This window comes from Dipodomys spectabilis, unplaced genomic scaffold (genome assembly GCF_019054845.1).
Source record: "Dipodomys spectabilis isolate Male_0828 unplaced genomic scaffold, ASM1905484v1 ptg000254l, whole genome shotgun sequence".
In the NCBI taxonomy this organism is placed as follows: domain Eukaryota; kingdom Metazoa; phylum Chordata; class Mammalia; order Rodentia; family Heteromyidae; genus Dipodomys; species Dipodomys spectabilis.
The window spans coordinates 127,589-150,317 of NW_024870931.1; positions in this window are offsets into that span (position 1 = coordinate 127,589).

The window sequence follows — 22,729 nt, forward strand, 5'->3', positions numbered from 1 at the left end:
ATTCATGGATCCAGAATTTCATGTCTTCACATTCATATCTCAAAATTTTATCAATATGACTTTCACCAAAACACTGTTCTTTTTGAACTTGTCTATGTCCTTTACTTTTCAAATCCAAATAGCATATTTCCTTCAATACATTCCTGCAAATTCTTTCCTTCCTTGACTTCTGTAAATCTGTGTTTATTACTTTTTTGGTTCCTCATTTATCTCTTTCTTCTAATCTTGTCTACACTGTTGCTCACATTGCTCACACATGTGTCAGAATTTTCCTTTTCCTCTTCCCTTTAATAATACCCCTGATTTTATTATTTTTTCATATTCATGGTCGTGGATATTTTGATGATATCTAAACAGACCTATCTTTGCATCTGTTTAACATAAACTTTAGAATTTTCTGAGAGTTTTTTCCTCTAAATCTATCATTTCCACTTGTAGTCTTATCACCAAGAATATAACTAACACAAATGCTAGCCAGAGATGTGGATGCACTTTAGATTTCTTCTTACCCTTCTACTCCCTGCCATTAGATAAGATGAATGATCAAGATTTTCTGTTTCTGTCACTAATACAATTTCTATGTACTCCCTTTTATGCTCCTGACACCGGCCTGTTTCAAATACTCATCACTGATCCCCTAGTCCTAAAACAACCGTTTACAAAGTATGATTTTTCCACATAGTCTTTTCATATTGGTCCTCTCAATCACCAAGTTATTCTCCTTGTAAGCACACAGAGTGAAGAGCTCAGATACAAATTCCAGTATCATTATTTACTCATTATATTGACTGTTGGCCTTACATTTCCCATCTGTAAATGGAGATAATCTACCAGAAATATTGAAGAATATATTTGTTGACTTCTGGAGCAAGAAAAAAGATAAGTGAAGAGTCCTTACATTTTCCACCTTAGCTTATAAATAAAGAGTCAAATTCAATTTGTTGATATAAATTCACAAATAGTTTCATGCAGAAATAAAAATAAATTTTAACTACTGGCTCTAGGGCCTGTGTCTTTTTATGGTAACTACAGATATGTAAGTGGTATTATGTAAATTGGGTCATGTGTTTACAGCTGTACTGAAGAACATACTCAATATATCATTGGAAACATTGGTTTGAATACTATCTATATGAGAATGTTATTTGAACTAATCACACTTAGTTGAAAACTATAGCTTAGTCCATCAAAATGTGGAAATAAATGATTTTATTTATTAGAAAAAAATACCACCAAGAAAAGTGAGTACAAATTATAGAAACTGCAGGAATAATGTTAGTATTTTTTTACTGTCTGTACCTGCTTATGTGATTTTATTTATTGATATTGAAACTCTCCTCTTGTTATTCTTTTTGTATGTAATCCAACACTGTTTATAACTATGTATTCAATGTGGGAAATCTACCTTGAAAGATGTCTAAAGTTTTTTTTTCCTTTTCAATCACAACATTGTCATTATCAGGCTACACTGTGGTCATCATCATCATCTTCAACAAAATTATTATTAGCATCATAGTGCTAATCATTGGAAGTCTGAGACGTGTCTATGATTTTGCGATTATTTTTCTTTTAATTAATAATTTTAATGTTACCACTGTGCATACATCCGTATTAAAATTTTGAACAAATAAAGAAACAAAAAAAACTGAACCATATCAGGTAGCTTGACTATGTGCTCATAACAAATTATGGAATAGATTTTTGAAGCATTGCAAATTCCTAACCAGTATAAATTAACTTCCTCTTTCCCCCTCACTACACAAAAATATTTAAGAGTTTGGACAGAACTTTTTCAAGTAATATACTGTAAATATTATTACAATATCATGTGTATATCTAAAATTCCCTTGAAGGTAATAAACTCTACTTTCTATTGAAATATTAATTATTTTATGTTAGGAAACTTTTCGAAAAATAGACTGTATATCTTTGAAATGAAAAAGGTCAAAAACAGTAGAAAAAATTTTAGAGGGAGTCTGACTTCAGATATATATATATAGGCATATATATATTTATATGTTATGTTTCGAGTGACATACATTTTTAGAGATTATTTGTCATCAGAAGTATATACATATGTCTAAATTTACTTGTAGAAAGATATACACTATGGTGAAACAAAAATCTTAAAACATAATTAAAATTAAAAAATACATCAAAACAAGTGGCAGTGACTCACTCTTATAATTCAACCTATTCTGTGTAATGAGATCTTCAAATTCTGTTTGAAACTAGCCCAGACAGAAAAGTACTTGTTAGATTCTTAAAAACATAAATTAGCTCTGGGCCTCAAGTTGTAGTGTACTGTCTTTGAGCAGAAAAAGGCTTAGGGACAATGTCTATGTCTTGCAAACAAAAACAACAACAACAACAAAACGTATCACATTAATTTCACAAAAGCATCTTTTAACTGCTTTGAGACAAAATTATACTACCTCGCCAGGGAAGGTATCGATATGTAATTCCACTCTCTAAACTCCTGTTTTAGTCTGAGTGCTAGAATTCCAAGCTTGTATCACATTGCCCTTCCATAGTTTGTTGGTTTATTTAATCTAGAAACAGACTAGCAATTCTAAACTTCTCTTATGATCTTATCCACTAGACTGACTGCTCAGACTGTTTATGTACTATTTTCAAAGATGTTCTTACATTTGACACAGGATATGAACATTTTCAGATGTACCTGCAGGGGTCTCTGATTCCTTCCTCCATGGATCTGATCCCATTAATAATGATTATCTGACTCTCTTACTATTTCTGGTCCCTACCTATGTAATATTCTCAACTTTTTTGAAGATAGTGCATTTGAGGGCTTTCTTATATTAAAAATTATCACATAATTCTAGTCTTGCTCAGGAGTTATTTTCTATTGTTTTCTAACTTTTCTACATATTGTGAGAATAGTTTCATTTTGTATTCGTGTGTGCACATATAAGTGCCTATGTGTGTCTGTGTATGTTTGTATGTATGTATGCAAAAGTCTCAAGCTCTTATTCAGCAATCTTGATCATGACTGATATGCCAGGTTTTGGCTGGTTAATTATAGGTAGTGTCTCAAAGCCTGTTCTGCCCAGGCTGGATGCAAAGTGAACTTCCCATACTCCTTTACATACTTAGGTTTTATTTTTCCAGGAGTATCAACTTTTAAACTACAAATATTTTTGTGAGTGTAAAGTGTAAGCTGTAGCCCAGATTTTTAACTCAAGAATTCATATAAAGATAGATGAACATACACATTATATATCCTGAGTGTACACTGCTAGAAATGTGACCGTAAGCCAAGTGCTGGTGAGATCTGAGGACAGGGGTTCAAAGCCATCCCGGGTAGGAAAGTCCTGGAGACACTTTTTTTCCAATAAATACCATAAAATTGGAAGTGGCACTGTGGCTCAAGTGGTAGAGCACTAGCCTTGAGCTGAATAGCAGAGGGACAGCGCCCAGTCCCAGAGTTCAAGTGCCATGACCAACAACAGCAAAAAATATATATGAGAAAAAGAAAGAAAAATGTATGTGATCTTAGCCACAAGGCTCATTGCTAGTATGATCCCTGTTCTCTCAAGATGGACTCTTTCTTTCCAGTTAAGTCCATGATCATATATCTGACTTGCAATGGAAACAGAATCATTCTTCTATTCTATTTTTTACAAATTTTCGGGATTAGCAAGCATGACTTACAAAGGGAGTGGCCTCATGCTTCATGTTCCAGTTAGGAGTAATGCTTTCCCTATATCACTCCCATAACTCTACATGCTAGACTTAGCTTTAGTGTTTCAATGTTGTCATATTTGTAGTCTTCTATATTGTATTGAATCCTTATAGTTAAATTCTCTTTCTCCTGTTATTGCTATTGTTTCTCTTACTGTTAACTCATGTACACTTGGGAAATTACTGCACAGCACATACACTCACAAATAAAGATCTGAGAACCTTCTTCACATTTAAAATTTACCGTAATTTACAGAGCAATTAAGAAGTTTGAACAATATGTACTCAGGGATAATGTATTTATTAGCCATTTAAATTTCACATTTTCTATTTACTAAGTTGTCTCTGAAACATGTGTTACCACGTGTCCAAAGGTGTCCTTTTGCTATTTTAATGAAGCCAGAAAATATTCATTTTATTTGGAGCAGCACCATAGATTGTTACCGGAAGTAAGTGGTAGTAACTGTTACTGGATGTGGAAACTGATCTCAGGAGAGGAATTGAACATAAAGGAATGACAAAGTTCAAGTTAACTTTTGCTTTCCTTTTTACTGTACAAGAAAAGAATCCAATGCTTGAAGGAAACTATGTTCCTGACTTTTTTGAGTGTGTTCTTTATTCATATAATACTTGTTTGTAAACTTCTGGTTGAGAGTATTAAAAAAGGAAGCACTATGCCCTTTGAAGGCCAGCATAGAAATAACTTTGTTTTAAAAGTGTTATACTGCAGGGCTGGGAAGGTGGCTCAGTGGTAGAATGCTTGCCTTGCATGCTTGAGGCCCTGGGTTCGATTCCTCAGCACCACATAAGCAAAAAGAAAAGAAGCCAGAAGTGGAGCTGTGGCTCAAGTGGTAGAGCGCTAGCCTTGAGCTGAAGAGTTGAGGGACAGCACCCAGGCCCAGAGTTCAGGCCCCATGACTGGACCTCCCCTCAAAAAAAAGTGTTATACTGCAAAGAAACCAAAATATGGAGGTTTAAAGTGTCTTATGAATGGATGTTTCACTCCTGAGATGATTCTCTTGTTGCAGGAGTCAGTTATCAATTCCTTTAGTCTGGTCCTGAGTTTTCAATAGCAAGAAGGATTTCAAAAAAGTAGGATCCAGTGAGTATGATCAGCAAAAGGAGCCTCTCCTCAGACCAGTACTCCTTCAAAGAAGGTCCCAAAGAAATACTTGGGGTTTGTTTTGTTTGCTTGTTTGTTTAGTTTGTGCTGGTTCTGGGGCTTGAACTCAGAGGGAGGACCCTGTCTCTCTACAGTTATCTTTCCTGCCCACCTGCCTCCAAAGCTAGTACTCTACTGCTTGAGCCAGAACTCCACTTATAGCTTTTTCGGTGTTTAATTACAGACTCTGCCTCCTGGGTTGGCTTTGAACTAAGTTAGTAAGAAAGCTAAGTGATATCAACTGTATGGACTTCTCTTTCGAACTAAGAAATATTAGATGAAGATTATTATTAAGCTAATATTTCACAATTTTTAAAAGAAGAGAATATGTTCAGCAAAAAAGACATAACTTAAGTAACTCGCAAAAGTAGGTGCACTGAATCATTTTGGAATTATTATCTCTGCTTGGAAAGATTAATATTTACTTCATCATTCCTTTTGGGGAAACTTAAAGTCATATTTGCACTTTTTGTTAGTTGTGCGGCTTGAACTCTGATCCTAGGCACTGTCCTTCAGATCTTCAACTTAGTTGTGGGGCTTGAACTCTGATCCTGGGCACTGTCCTTCAGATCTTCAACTCAAGTTGAACGCTCTACCACATTAGCTACAGCATCACTTCTGGGTTTCTGGTGGTTTAATGAAGATAAGGATTTCATGGACGTTCCTGACTAGGCTGATTTTAACCACAATCCTCTGGTCTCAACTTCCTGAATAGCTAGGATTACAGCCATGAGCCACCAGCACCCGGCTCATATTTGTGTTTAGTGCAGTTAATGACACTAGACAAAAGACAAAATACAAAGAATGGAAATCTGAACCAAAGTATGTGACATTGCAGCCTTTCAGATTAATTGAGGTAGCAATAAATATGTCCTACTTTTCCATGTTGTTACATTAATGACTCATGAGCTATGGGACCCTTACATTAGCATTCTCTTCCATCTGTGTAGGTGTACTCAGTATCAGGAAATGTTCATAGAGAAATACAGAAAGAGGTTTTTAGACAGCAAAGGATATCAAGTATGAAAGAACAGCATAGAAGGAGATACATTTATCACACAGAGATTAAGAATTAGCCTAAGAGATTTAGAATGCTAAAGGCAAAGAGGAATAAGCCTAGTTGCTAACTAGTTCTTCAATAACCAAAAATGGTTCCCTAGAACGGTTTCTGTTATACCATAGTTACTATCATTTATTCCTTCCATGTGGAGTTATTCCTTCTCTTCTGTCACAACTATTAATTAGCCTCTGCCTTTTTGGTGCCATGACTGGCCAAACAGGTTTCCAAATCTCACTTAGACTACCCTTCTCATTTTGATTAGCAGTGGTCACTCAAAAGCCTGGAATCTTTGAATTCCAGAGTTAATCTTCAAGTGACATCTAAGCACATTCTTGGCGTTAATTGCCATGACCTTATAAAGAAAACTTTTTTTCAACACAGTATCCTAGTATAGGTAAAGTATATGAATTAGGGACTATCATTATGGAAGGAGTAATTATATGTTCCAAGTATAGGTTCTTTATTTTGCATTTACGAGGTAAATATTTGTTGCTGTTGTTGCTGTTGTTGTTGTTGTTGTTTTGTCAGTCGTGGGGCTTACACTCAGGGATAGGGAATTATTCCTCAGATTTTTTTTCTCAAGGCTAATCCTCTACCACTTGATGCACAGCACCATTTCCAGTGTTTCTTTTTCTGTTTATGTGGTACTGAGGAATTGAACCCAGGGTTTCAGGGATGCTAAGCAATCACCATACCATGAAGCCACAATCCCAGAGCCCTAAATGACTTTCTTAAGATGGCATTACATTTTCATTCTGTAACTATGTATCATAATTTTGGCCAGAAATTTTTGCTAGAAAAGGACATTGAACACAATACTGTGTCAAGTAAGGCTAGATGGACAATGAATAACTGTCATGGTCTAGCCAGGCACAGAGGGGCTTACCTCATGGAGCTCATACAACAGACTGAGCGAGACAGCTCCTGACCCACAGCCCACCTCCAGAATGAGAGGACCACCTTGGTTCCAGCCACATGGGGACACTGGGCGACCTCCTCCAGCACCTATTCAATCAGTTCCTGAGAGAGAGAAAGAGAAAGAAGTTCAGAAATACACTTAAGGCAGGTGCCAGTGGTTCAGGCCTATAACCCTAAGTACACAGGAGGCTGAGATATGAGGATCATGGTTCATAGCCAACTCCAGCAGGAATGACTGTGAGACTCTTATCTCCAAAGAACCAAAAGAAAATTGGAAGTGGCCTTGTGACTCAAGTGGTTGAGTGCTAGCCTTGAGCTGAGGAGCTTGGAGACAGCACCCAGGCCCTTAGTTCAAGCCCCACGACTGAAAAGAAGTGGACTTCCTACCACAAGAATTGTGGTGAATAGCACCCATTGTCCTAGGGAGCCTGCCTCAGCAAGTCAGGCTGAGCTTCCTGTCAGGTGGGAGTCATGTAGGTCACCCAGCTTCTCTGTGCCTCAGTTTCCACATCTGCAAAACTGAACAGAGTGAAGAATCCACTTCCTCATAGTGATAGGGTCATAATGAAAGAGACCCATGTTTTGTTCATAATCCCATGCCTGTCTCACCATTAACACACACCATTTGAGCTCTTTCCGTGTATCTTTCTGTCATATGCTCACAGAACTGCTGAGAATCGTATCTGAGGGCTGCTCCCTCTGTGCCTGGCCGTGCTCCAGCGATCTCTCTGTATTAATCCCTTGTTTCCTCACAACTGTCCCATGAGGAGATTGAAATCCAATGGTGGGGGCCCAACCCAGAGCTTAACCTGTGGTTAAGAATCGGCTGCCATGGACTGAATTTGCGACAATCCATCTAAACCAATGACTGAGTGTAGCACCACATGTCTACCATCCCAACTACAGAAGACAGGGCCTGCTGGCACACACATGTAACAGATAGGAGGACCGCAATCCAACCCAGCCTTAGCATATATTAAGTCTCCATCTCAGAAATACCCAAGACAGAAAAGCTTGTCTTGCATGGTAGAAGACCTGACTGGCAAGCCTAAGGCCTTGAGGTCAATCCCTAACATACCTAAGAACCAGAGGCCCACTGCCCAAAGCTCATGACTATAATCCTAGCTACTCAGGAGGCTGTGATCTGAATATCACAGCTCAAGATTCAAAATAGGGTTGGCCTTGCCCATCAGACATCATGATGAAAAGACCCAGAATCTGACCTATGTTGTTGTGCTCCATACTAGCAGGGCTCTTATCCTTACTAAGTGTTGGCCATGCTCTCTGTACCCCTGGGAAGCCACCCACTGCGGGCCACTCCCAGGTCTTCCCAAGCTCCCCACTGCCAACTACCAGACCCGAGAGTACACAGTTCCAGGTAAAAGAGAACCCTAGTTCTTGTACTTTAAATGTGCTGAGTCTCCTACAAGCGTCTCACCCTTCCAGGCCCCCAGACTTCAGCTGTGAAACCCATGCACCCCCCCGCAAAGATAGCAGGTAGAAGTTACCAAAGCATCCAGCCTCCTTGTTACAACCCACTCCTACACACGCATGCGCACGCGTGCGCACACACACACACACACACACACACACACACACACATGTCCAGATCAGTGACAACACTCATCCATGCAGCACCTGTAATTTGCCAACTTATCACTCACCTGAGTACAGTCAGGCTGTACAAGGAGATGATCTCTCTGTCTCTCTCTCTGTCTATCTCTGTCTCTCTGTCTCTCTTTGTCTCTCTCTCTCTGTCTCTTTCTCTGTCTCTGTCAGTCTGTCTCTGTCTCTGACTCTGTCTCTGTCTCTGTCTCTCTCTCTCTCTCTCTCTCTCTCTCTCTCTCACACACACACACACACACACACACACACACACACACATAGAGATTCAGAGCAGTGCCTCTCTTGAGTTTGTTGGAGACCAGATGGCCCGGGAGCACCAGCAGAAGCTGGCAGACCTGGAAAATGTGATCAGCCTATGAGAATTGTTGACAGCTGGGGGTGGGGTGGGGGAGACAGGCCGGGTGTAATGTTTGTGTGTGTCTGTGGGTGTTCCTCCCAGATATTCACCTTCTGTTCTGACCCCCAGCACCCTCACCTCCCTACTGGGCTTTTCTGGGACCCTCTTCAGTTGAAAAGTGTGACCAAGCACAGAAGAAAAGTGCTCACACAGCAAGGGGGTTCTATCATCTGCATCCAACACCCCCCACCCCCACGAAAAGACACCAGAAGGCAGGTATGGAGGTGCTGTTCCCCTCTGACTAAAGCCACCAGGTTCCCACCAGGGATAGGAAGAGTGCAGATGTGCAGCTGTGTGACTCCCACTGCTCCAAGTCAGGGGCTCTGCGATGCCCACTCCTCACCCAATGCTGTATCTCCCCTTTTCCTGGGACACTGGCCACCAGGGATGGGGGTGGGATCCTCAGGTCAACACCCACCTCCACCCTGGGACGCATTTTGGCCAGAATGTGGGGCACCAGGGAGGTGCGGGTCTGGGTCAGGAGGGGGAAAAGGGGAATATAGGGTCGCGGGGAGGGTGGCAGCCACTCACATGTGCTGCAGGGAGAAGCTGTTGGCAGCTGCTCTGGCGAGCAGCGATGGCAGAGGCATGGTGGGCACTCAGACCCGGAGCAAAGTACAGGGTGGCCAGGACCAGAACAGAGCTGCAAGCCAGCCACTGGTGCACTATTGCACAATTGCCTGAGGCCTACAAGAGACACCACAGGTCTGAGCAGGCAGCACAAGGTTTGAAATGCTGCACCGCGGGGACGGGTGGTAGAGGGCTGGGGCACAGGCGGGCATGTGGTGAGGCTGAGCAAGGCCTCTTCTCCTAGGCCTCAAATCTCTTGCTCACCACTCAGTCACCTCTACCTTCCTCAACTGCTGGTAGTGGTGTCAACCAACAGAGGGAATCCTGGTGCTACAGGGCAGAATGGAATATGAGTGTGGCCTCCATTCTTGTATCCCATTGGACAGAAAGAACCATGAAAGAATGGGGGTCTGGATCCTGTGATCCAGGCAGAATGGGTGGAGTCAAGATGACAGCAGTGCCTTTCCCAGAAAACTCTGTCCAATCCAGTTGGAGACAAGAGGGTGACATGCTTTAGCGGGATGGCTGCACAGATTTTTCTGTATGTCTGTTTGTTGCCACTCTTGGACCTTCAACTCAGGATCTAGGCACAGTCCGTGAGCTGCTTTTGCTCAAGGCTACCCGTCTACCACTGGAGCCACACAGCTCTATTTCTGGTTTTGTTGGCACAATTGGACAGGGGTCTTAACAACTTTCCTGCCTAGGGTGACTTTGACCATGATCCTCCCATCACAGCCTTGTAAGTATGAAGGAGGACTGCTGAGAGCCACTGGTGCCTGCTTAATCATTGGTCTTGCTGATATTCTCGGACAGATCGGTGAGTTCTCTATCCTCGGGTTTAAGTGGTAGGAGCTGGAGCCCACAGTTTGATTCCTGGTCCTGCCACCTCCAAATGGCAGGAGATCCTAAGAAACTCATTCCTATCCATATCATTACCAATGGAATGTGATGTATATCATGATTGAATGGGCAGTTTTTGAATGATTCTAGGATAAAATTATACACAATTACATTATGGTACACTGATCAATTTTAATGAATACTTTATGAAGCATTTAAAAATTACATTCATTAAATGGAGGCATAGTGAAATACCTAAAAATTTCATGTCACATAGTATAAAAGTCCCATTTTTTCTGCCAGGAATGGGATGTGAACTCATTGTCTGGGTAACACTGTTGGACTGTGTAGGAAGGGGAAGCTTGCCTCCTTGAAGTCAAGAAATTCAAGTCTGTTCCTTAGACCTGAAATCAATCCCCACCACTGGAAACCATCCTATTTGTGTACATTTTAAATATGTGATTTATATTTACACACATATGTTGACTTCATAGTGCATTCAGTGTAATTATTCATTTTATTTTTTTATTCATGTATTGACTATTCATTTTTTGACTATTATGAAATATAGAACATTGATTACATAGGATATAGTTCTGCATATGTATTCCACTTCATACCTGACACCCAGGACTTTCACATAAAAGGAAAACGTGTCACCATCAGCTTCTTACTCCATGATTCATTTTTTAGAAGTGCTGGCATCTGAACTCGCAGCTTCCAAGGCCCAATTCATGAATGGGTGAGTGTCAGCATGCCATTCTGTGGAAAACTGAGCTGACAGGAAGTTCCCAGGGCCTGAGATCGAGCCCCAGTGGTTGACAAAATAAGAATAGATTGACACACAGATGGTAGTACACTAATAAATAAATGTATTTATAGAGTGCCAGCGATGTCTATCCAATATTTAGTTAGATAGACTACATTCCTACCAATTCATGGGTATTTATTATGCCTCCATGTAATTAATATTATTGTTTTCATCCTTAACAAACTATTAAGTAAATCAATCAGGGTGCTGAAATTATTGCATTCCTGTAAGCAATAGTATTCTTTTAATACTTCATAAACATTAAATAAAATCATTTTCCTGAAATCATGCTGTCTAATTTTGTAGGAGCATCATTCAAAATCAACTCATTCAACCATAATATTGATATCATTCCACTGTTATTTCCTATGCCATTGGTTGGTGTCAGGAGGGGGATTCAAAATCAGGGCCTACATTACCACGTGGGTCTATGACTTCCCAAATAGTTTGCCAACCTTTAGCAATGCAAGGTGAAGTACCTTTGCAACAATGTCATTCAGACCCAGGAAGGTCATCGTGCAAAGGAAGAAAAGGTAAAAAAGCCATCTCGCTGCATTTTTTCTATGCATTTTTTTTCCCAAACAAGGCGTGGGGAACTAGGATCACAGAATCAGCTGTGGGTCCAGTGGCTGCACCCTAGCATTGGGTGATCAAAGCTGAGGCAGAGTTGCCACCACCTGAGTTCAAGCCCCTTGTTGAGCCAAAAAAAATATTAAAAGAAATTAGCTCCCTGGCTTGCAATTCAACCCGTTTTTTTCTGCCAGGCTTTGGATTTGAACTCAGGGTCTGGGTAAATGTGCAGCTCTGTGGAAGAAGGGGAAGCTCACCATACTTGAAGATAAGAAATTCAGGTTTGTACTCTAAGCCTAAATTCAAGCCTCAGCCCTGGAAAAGATACTACTTATATACATTGTAAAAACAGGATTTGTACCTATGGATGTTCAGTCCATACACATTTAGTGTGGTTGTTCCTTCTATATTTTGTTTTCTTCATTTATTTACTGTTGATTTTACTATGATGACATCCATTCCGTTTATTACATTAATGACATGCTATTACATGGCATCTAGATTTCTAGACATGTTCTCCAGCTTGCCTGACACCCTGGACTCTCAGAGAAAAAAAAAATTCACACTCGGCTTCTTACAACATTATCCAATTGTTGGTAGTGCTGGGATCTGAACTCAGGGCTTAGCAGGACCAATTGGCGAATAGTTCAAGGTGAACACACCAGTCTGTGAGCAACTAAGAAGTTCGGCCATTCCCAGGATCTGACATTGATCCCCAGGGTGGGCCATGGTAGTCATAAATTCATTATTTAAACATAGGATCTATATTTACATACATGTGTGGACAGCATCTTGCGTTTGGTGTACTTCTTCTACTTATTTTCTGTCTTATTCATGGAAGTATTGTGTATTTTCCTGAGCATGGTGACAGATATAACAGTGCTTACATGGATGACAACCTATTGCCATGGCTATAGGGTTTCCTATGCATTCTCCATCATAACTGAGACTCAGGACATTCACAGGAAAGGTGAATCTATGGGCTTCTCACATCAGGATTCATCTTTTGGCAGTGTTGTGATTTGAACTCAGAGCCTTGCAGTCCCAATTGGGGAAAGGGTCTAGGTGAGGACACCAGCCTATGAGCAAGGGAGGAGATAAGCCATTCCCAGGACCTGACATCGAGCCCCAATGAGGGCCAGATATTCATAAATTCATAATTTAAACATAGGGTGTATGTTTACATACATGTGTGGACAGCATCTTGCATTCAGTGCACTTCTTCTCCTTATTTTGTCTCTAATTCATGGGGGTATTGTGTATTTTACTGAGTATGGTGACAGCTATAACTGAGCTTACATGGAAGACACCCTGTTCCCAAGGTTATAGGTTTGCCTATGCCTTCTCCATCCTAGTTGAGACCCAAGACTTTCACAGGAGAGGAGAAGAAAACATGTGCAATGACTGGTTTCTGACGACAGAATGAAACTCTTTTTTTTTTGAGGGGGGAGGGTCTGGTCATGGGTCCTGAACTCTGGGCCTGGGCACTGTCCCTCAGCTCTTTAGCTCAAGACTAGCTCTCTACCACTTGAGCCACAGTACCACTTCTCCCTTTTTTCTTTTTGCTTATGTGGTGCTGAGGAATCGAACCCAGGGCCTCATGCATGCAAGGCAAGCGCTCTACCACTGAGCTACCTTCCCAGCCCAGCTGACAGGTGGTTCCCAGTGCTGAGATTGAGCCCCAGGTTTGGCCAAAACAGTGATACGTGGATAGGCAGAGGTTGGTATACAAATAAATATATATTGTTATGGAGTTCCAGAGCCATCTATCTATGATTAAATGACATTTGCTACGTTCCTACCAAATCTTAGGTATTTATTATATTGATAATTGAAATAATATTCTTTTCATGCTTAATAGACTATTAATGAAGATCAATCAGCATCCTAGGATTATTGCATCCAATTTTAGACTAGACAAATGCATGAACTACTCTTTCAATCGGTATTCTTATGCATAGGACGAATCTCTTGTGATCTCTTGCCATTGGTTGGTGTCAGGACCAGGATTTGAACCCAGGGCCTATGTTGACTTGTTGACTTATGGCTTCCCTGATAGCTTGCCAGCCATCAGCACTGGCAGGCCAGGTCCACTTTGCAACTGTGTCATTCAGACCCAGGATGCTCACCGTGCAAAGAAAAAATTGTAAAATACCAAGCCCTATACAGCTCCCTACTTTTTGTGCTGTCCCACTTTTTTTTCTTCCTGCAAACCCTCTGGGCCTAGGCCCAGGATTGGCTATGGGTCCCGAGACTGCACCCTAGGCTCGGGAGAACAAAGCTGAGGCAGAGTTGCCACGACCTGAGTTCAAGCCCCGTTGTGGCTTTAATTAATTAATTAATTAACTAAATTTTTTAAAAGAAGATTCTCTGATTTGGAATTTCTGCCAGGTTTCTTTCCTAGCCTGGGATTTGAACTCAGGGTCTTGGTAAATCTGTAGCAATGTGAGGGAATGTACACAGTTGCCACTACTTGAGTTCAAACCCCATGCCAAACCAAAAATAAATAATTAAGTCACTGCTCGACAGGGAAATGTAGTTGTGGAGTTGGGAAGTAAGGGGTGGTAGTGGGAAAACAAAGGAGGAAGCAACAATGCTCCAAAGGAAATGTACTCATTACTTTGCTAATGCAACTGTGAGCCCTCTGTACAACATTTTTGCAATAGAAAACATACAAAAAATAATGTAGTGCTCAAGAAGCACTTTGGGGGTAAGGGAAGGATGTCTGAAAAGCTGTACAAAATTCTACACTGATATTTTTTAATGTTCATCATGGAGCTGAATAAACATAACTGCTTCCATTACAAATATTAAGTCACTGTCTCAGAACTGGGACCAGTATTTTTGCCATTGATGGGATTTGAGTTCACCATCCTGGTAACTCTTTTACACCATTTGTGAAGGGGAAACTCACTGTCTTTGAGGAAAAGAAATTCAAGCTAGAGTTCCCAGGGCCTGAATTAAGGTCCTGGAATGGAAAAAAAAAATTGTATACATGTGAAATATATGATATATAGGTACATATATATGTTTATTTCATATTATGATTATTATTATTGATTTTGTATTAATTTTATTTTTATTTTATTCATTTTATTGTTTATTGTATTTAGTACTATTATACACATACTATTTATTACGTTTTGCACATCTAATATATAATTATACAAAATAATTTAGGACATCGACTCTTTTTCATGAATACTTATTAAGTGTTGAAACATGATACATAATTAAATGGAGCCATTTGTCATAGCCATCACATATTTGGAGTCTATCCCCAGTATGAGCTTTATCTTATTTATCTTTGGACAACTTCCTATAGGGATTTCATTAGATGATTTATATTCAGAAGCCTTGTTTTGAGGATAGGCAAGTGGAGCGTTAAAATTGTAAGGTTGGTGCTGGGAATGTGGCTTAGTGGTAGAGAGCTTGCTCAGCATGCATGAAACCAGGGTTTGAATCCTCATTGCCACATACTCAAAAAAAGCTGGAAGCTGTGGAGTGGCTCAAGTGGTAGAGTACTAGGCTTGAGAAAAAAGAGCTCAGAGACAGTACCCAGCCCTAAGTTCAAGCCCCAGTTCTGGCAAAAGCAATAGGCCAGATTCTGGTGGCTCTCACCTGGAACCCTATCTTCTCAGGGGGCTGAGATCTGAAGACCACAATTTGAAGCCAGCCTAGGGAAGGAAAGCCTGTTAGACTCTTAACTCCAATGAACCACCAAGAGATTCCATGTGGCACTGAGGGTCAAGTGGTAGAATGTTCACCTTTAGCTGAAGGGCTCAGGGACAGAGCCCAGCTCCAGTTTGAGACATGAAACTGGAAATAGAGAGAGGGATAATCAAAGTACTTTTCCTAATTGCTAATTTTGAGAAGATTTTCTGGAAAATGAACGTTGATGTACACCAGAATTGGAGTCAAGGCTCAAGGTTCATGTGTAGCAGATCCATATGCCCAGCCTCTCAGACTCTAGCATTATAAACTTGTGTCCTACAGGGTTCTGAAAGGTCCATTGTTGAAAGGCTTAATATGCTCCCCAAGCCTTTTGTGAAAAGCATTTGACTTGTATTGTCAATGTCATTACAGTTCTGAACCTAGCAGAGAACCAAGAGGTCATGCCTGTCACCCGAACTGAGGAGGCTGAGGTCTCAGGATCACAGAGTGAAATCAGCCAGGGTAGGAAAGTCTATGACACTCTGACAATCACTTCTTAAAGGTCAGATATTCAAAAGCTTCCTGTGTTTCCGTTGGTGATGAGAATCTACTTTAACTGTAAATGTTGTTAGAGTTCTTGAGCTATAGAAGCAGGACAGAAACATTATTGACCCATCCGGGGTTCAAATGAAGTTCTCAGGATCCAAGCCCTAGCCCTGTTAGCAGGATGAACTCCAGTGCAACGCTGTATTTGAAGGACAGAAAACAGTTGCAAAAGCCAGACTAGGTGCAGAGACCTAGCCCTGCAGGATTAGGAGGAAGAATGTACATACTCAACAGGGAAGTGAGCTGCAAAACCACTTCATTCATTCCAGGCATAGCAAGCAATGGGGGGGAAACCTGAAATATTTGTTAGAGGTACACCATGGTCAGGCTTTTCTCAGCTGCTTCAAACAATGACTAATTAACCTTCCTTCCTCAGGTGAAGGGAGCCTCAGGCTATCTTTGGTTACCAATAGAGAGCCAGTTTAATTGGGAGAGGAAAGGAACAGAGTAGAAAAACCCTGCTCTCTGGTCTTAGGGAGTGGGTTTTTGACTCTCCTCTGTCAGATTTGAAGGCCCATCTATCTCTGCCAGTCCATTCTCCTTCTTTCATTCTCCACATCATTAATGCAAATTCCCAGTCCAAGAAAAGGCAGAGCCCTTTCTCTTCTGTCTCCAAGCACCTGAGTTAGAACCTGGCTCTGCCCTCTTGACTCTGGGGCTCTTGTCTGCCTGAGAAGTGGGATAGAGACACTCTTCCTGCTCTGTGTTTGGGTGAAGGTGATGTTGGTGTCCTGACACACTGCAGAAGGCCTCATGACTGGGAAGTGTTCCTTTCTTTCCTTCTGAGGTCAAAGACCAAATTCATCTATCAACTTTGTTTCTTTGTTTCATTGCTTCTTTCTTTCTTTCTTTCTTTCTTTCTTTCTTTCTTTCTTTCTTTCTTTCTTTCTTTCTTTCTTTCTTTCTTTCTTTCTTTCTTTCTGTCTTTCTTTCTGTCTTTCTTTCTGTCTTTCTTGCTCTTTCGCTCTTCTACTCTTTCTTCTTTCTCTCTACCTACCTACCTACCTACCTACCTACCTGCTTACCTACCTACCTACCTACCTACCTAGCTATCTCTTTGCCAGTTGTTGGGTTGAACTCAAGGCCTAGGCACTGTCTCTAGCACACTTCTTGAGCCATAGCACCAATTCTGGCTTTGTCTGTGTATGTGTGCCTGAGGAATAGAACCCAGTGTGTCTTGCATACTAGGCAAGCACTCTCTCACTAATCCACATTCCCAGCCCCTTCATCATTTTTAATGGTAGTTTTTACATAAGTATGCTACCATTTTATGTTCTCAAGTTTAATTTTCTGAATAGGAGTTACTTATACGAAACCTGATGTTCTCTTCTCCTGCCTGATTAGAGACTGTTCCTGCCTTAGCCTCATAATAAAATGTAAATAAAGGCTGCTGAGAGCTTCAGTGTGCATCATATAAGGAAACAGGCCTGCAACCCTAGAAGAGAAAAGCTATGGGCCTGAAATGAAGAGAATGATTCAGTATGAGCAACTAGCTTATCTGAAAAATAAACCAGTAAATAAAAGCAGAAGCATTGCATAGGGTCTGTTTGCACTCGGGGAGGTAATATAAATACACACATAAGTAGGTAGGGCACTGATACATAAACTTGGCCTTCTCTTTTTGAAATTTTTTGAAGCCATCCCAGGGATTAAACTCAGGGCCTGATGTGTTCCTGAGCTGCTTTGCACAAGGCTGAGGCTCTACCACCAACACAGCTCCACTTCCAGCTATCTGGTCATTAATTGGACATAAGCAACTCCCAGGATTTCCCGCCTGGTCTGGCTTGCATCTCCTGCTCGGCTTTCTCTCTCAAAGCTGGAGCTCTACCCTCTGGGCCACTGCTCCAATTCTGGTTCTCTGGTGGTTTATTGAAGATAAGAGTCTGACAGACTTTCCTGCTCGGCCAGCTTAAATGACGATCTCCTGAGGAGGTTTCAAGTGTCTTTCCTCAGGGATTCACAGAGGAGCCACTCCACACAAACCCTAAGTATAAATCTCGAGAGGTACTAGGAAACATGAAGATACTACTAGTGTGTTCTAGATATTAAGGTTGGAGACTCAAAACACTCATAATTATTAGATCATTTTATAGGGAAAAGGAGCAATGCAGACAGTATGTGGATTGCTTCAGCTTTCAGTCCTCTCATCCTGAGACAGTAAATTCACAGCAGCTCAATGGTAAGTGACAGAACTGGCATGTCCTGTGGATATTTGCTCCCAAATCCTGTGACACTCATTTCTCAATTTTGGCCTCAAACCTGTGACCAGATGGTAAGATGAGGAGAGAAAATAAGCACTGTGTACTTTACTTATAAATTCGAACCATTGGAATGACCCTGTTAAGAAGTCAGATTGTCAAGAGTAAAAAATGAAGAAGTAAAGAAAGAAAGTACCAGTGGCTGCTGACTGTAATCCCAGCTCCTCAGGAGGCTAAGATGTAGAGAATATTAGTTTGAATCCAGCCAATGTAAGAAAGTCCATGGCACAGGTATTTCTAAATCACAGAAAAACCCAGAAGTGAGGCTGTCAAGCTTAATGCACTACCCTTGAGCAAAAGGAGCTCAGGGACAACACCTAAACTCATAGTACAGTGCACTACCTAGAGCACTGTACCTAGTTTCTCTTGTAAAAGGATATCCCTCTCCCACTTGAGCCACAGAGCCACTTCAGACATTTTCTAGTGAAGTTGTCCTAAGAAATCAAGGCTAGGATTTCATATATGCAAAGCACTCTACCCTAAGGCACATTCCCAGCCCTCTACTTCAGTTTTGTTAGTTTATTTCTGTCTTTTTTATTGTTGTTGTTGTTGTCGGTTGTAAGAGTTGGGCCTGGGTGTTGTCCCTGAGCTCTTCAGCTCAAGTCTTGTGATCTACTACTTGAGCAACAGCACCACTTCAGGTTTTCTGGTGGTCCATTGGAGCTAAGTGTTTCAAGGAGTTTCCTGCCCAGGCTAGCTTTGAACCATGATCCTCAGATCTCATCCTTCTGAGTAGCTAGGATGACAGGCATGAGCAACAAGCACGCAGCTTCCACTTCAGGTGATTAGTGGTGAATTGGAGATAATAGTCTCATGGGACCTTTCGTGTCTGGGATAGTTTAGAACCCAGATCCTCAGATCTCAGCTTCCTGAGAAGGCAGGATGATAGACTTCAGCTACCGACCCCTTGACCACGACCTTTGCTGCAAGGGGGTCCATGGCTCCAAGTTGTGGAGTGCTAGCCATGAGCCCAATCGGTAAGGGTCATCGCCTCAACCCCATGTTCAAGGTTCGTGACCGAGAAAAACAAAATGAAACTATTATCTGCAGGAGACAACTCATAGTGTTCAGTAATACATAATTTCGTCCCTGCCATGCGGACCTATCTGAGACCTAATATTCTTGTCGGCATAATCATCGCAGTTGTGGAGTTCTTATAAGGACAAGATGTAAAAATGCACCCGGTGAAAGACAAAACATATGGCACTCTTTGCACACAGCATCCTATGAAAGACTCAGCACCCAGCCCCCAATGTCGGACTCAGCACACTGCATCCTCTGAGGGACTCAGCACATAGCACCCTCTGCAGGACTCAGAATGGAGCACCCTATGAAGGACTCAGCACATAGCTCTATTCCACAAGCTGTCATTAGAGTTAAGGTGCTTTCATCAGTATCACCATTCTTTGAGGAACATTTCACAAACCACACAATTTCATATCTAATGGTTTAGTGGGGTGTTTTTATTTGTGGAGGGAGGTTACCCCTGCGGGTTGAGCTCAAAGCATGGGGATACTGTTCTAATAAAATTTACTCAAGGCTAGAGCTCTACCACTTGGACCCACATTTTGCAGTGTCTCGCAGACTTCCTGTCAGGACTGGGTTTTAAAGCCCCCAAGCAGCTAGGATGATAGGCATATGCCACGATGACATGGGTAACCCGTGGAGCTGGGTTACAGCGGTTTACATGTGGGTAAGTCATGTGGCAGCTGTCAGCACCAGACTCCTAGCTTGCTCTGTTATGAGGTATTTGAAGTTCTATCCTTCTATAGTTGCAGTTAGAACATCCTATTGTTTTTTGGCGTCAGTCCTGAGGCTTGAGTAAGAGCTTAGAAACTCTCCCTAAGCGTTTGTGCTCAAAGCTAGCACTCAATTGATTCAAAGGCAATAGAACTTCTGGGTTTTCTGTTTATGTGGCACTGAGGAATCGAACCCAGGACTTCATGCTTACTAGGTGAGCACTCAACCACTGAGCTCCAGGAGTGAATGAGATATAAATAGAGATTGTTGTATATAAATAGTATATACACAAAAAGAGATTTCTATTTCTGCATATTATTACATTATAGATATTACTACCAATTATTAGGTATTAAATTATATCTCCATTTAATGATGTGTCCCAGTTAACAATTAATAAAGCATTAATTAATAATTACTCAATATCCTATTATTTTATCATATATGTACATATATCCATACGTATTTCATATTTCATAGAATGAGGCTGATATATTATTAAATTCTGCATCATGTGCTACTACCAATTATTAGTTATTTAATTATGTCTCCATGTAATATTTGTTTTGTTAATGCTTAATAAAATATTAATTAAACTTAATGCACATCCTATACTTATTGTTTCTAATTTTTATTCTAGAATAATTCACTACTAATTCAATCTGTTTATCATTTATTGTAGTGACAATTCTTCCACCTATGACATTTTTTACCTTTATTACATCCTATTACATAGAATATAGATTTGCACCCAAATTATACATCCAAGCACTTTCACAGAAAAGGAAAATTTATGTGTCATGCTCGAGTTCTCCCTCCACGATTACATTTTTGGCAGTGCTGGGATCTACACTCAGGGCCTAGAAGGCTCAGTTTATGAATGGGTGACTGCCAGTGCAGCAGCCTCTAGCCAATTCAGCTGCCAGGCAGTGCCCAAGCCCTGAGATGGAGCCCCATATGTTGACTGCAAATTGTGCTTACTGTAGTTACTCATTTTATTTTTTGTTTTATTCATTAACCATTTATTTTATTGACTTCTATAACACATGGAATTTTTACTATATTTATTACATAGATTATACATTTGTCTATGTATGAAACTTCACACCGGACACCCAGGACTTTCACAGAAAAGGAAACCATGTGTAACCATGGGCTTCTTACTGCACAATTCAATTTTTGTAAGTGCTGGCATCGAAACTCACAGCCTACAAGGCCCAATTCATGAATGGGTGTCAGCATGCCAGCCTGCGGCATATGAAGCTGACAAGCAGTTCCCAGCACCTGAGATCCAGCCCCAGGGATAGACAAAATAACAGACTGACATGTAGATGATAGTACACAAATACATATAGATCTTTATAGAGTGCCAGAGATTTCTATATATTATTCAGTTATATTGGGTATATTCCTACCAATTCTTTGGTATTTATTATGCGTTCATGTAATTAATGTGATTGTTTTCATCCCTAATGAATTATTAATTAAATCAACCATTGTCCTGAATCTATTGTGTCAAGGTAATTAATAGTATTCTTTCAATGTGTCAAAAATATTCATTAAATCCGTTGGCCTCCTAAAATCACTCTCTAATTTTATCATTAGTATCATTCAGGAACAACTAAGTTAACCTTGACATTCATAACCTTCCATCGGTATTCTTATGAATATGAACTAAAATCTTAGGATCTCCCTCTATTCGTAGGGGTTAGGACCCAGCTTCAAAAACAGGGCCTATGTTGTTGTGTTGGCCTATGGCTTCCCTGGAAACCCACTAGCCTTCAGCAATACCAGGTTACCAACACTTTTCAGCCCTGTCATTCAGACCCAGGATGGTCACCTTGAAAAGAAAACAAATGTAAAACCAGCAGCCATCAGCAAGTTGCCGGGTTTTTTTTCTGTGTCATTTTAGTTTAGTTATTTTTTCCTGGCAGACTTTGAGGCACAGAAACCCAGGTTCGGCTGTGGGTCCAGTGGCTGCAACCCAACTTAGAGTGATAAAAGCTGAGGCAGAGTTGCCACGCCCTGACTTCAAGCCCTGTGCTTGACAAAATAAAAATACCTACCTACCTACCTACATATCTATATCCATATATATACATATGTATATATATATATATATATATATATATACATACATACATACACACATACATACAGGGTCTGGATAAATCTGCAGCACTGTGGGGGAAGGGAAAGCTCACAGTGCTGGAAAACAAAAAAGACAGGCCAGTTCCCAGTAGCTGAATTCAAGCCCTAGCACTCGACAAAATAACATTCGAATACATTTTAAATACATGATGTCTATTTATATGCACATGTTTACTGCATTCATTTTATTTTGTGTTTTATTTAATTATTATATATTTTAGAGAGTATGATTACATGTATAATTTTTTTATATCCTATTACATAGGACATAGATTTGCCTATGTATTATACATCATTCCTGAAACCCAGGACTTTCACTTACAAGGAAAACAAGTAGGACAATTGGCTTCTTCCTATTACGTTGTTGGCAGTTCTGTGATTTGAACTCCAGGCCTAGAAGGCCCACTTCATGAATGCGTTAATGTTAGTACACAAGTCTGATGCCAGTGGAGTTGTCGGGAAAATTTGAGGACCTGAGATCAAGCCCTAGGAGTGGCCAATATAGATTGCAGTGTGTGTGTATGTGTATTTACATATGTATATGCATATATAAATAAATTTATAGATTGTTCCTATAGATAGGAATGAGTAGGTGGCAGTCCCAGGATCGAACTCAGGGCCTAGGTTTCTGGGTTGGCCTCAGGCTTCACTGACAGCCCAC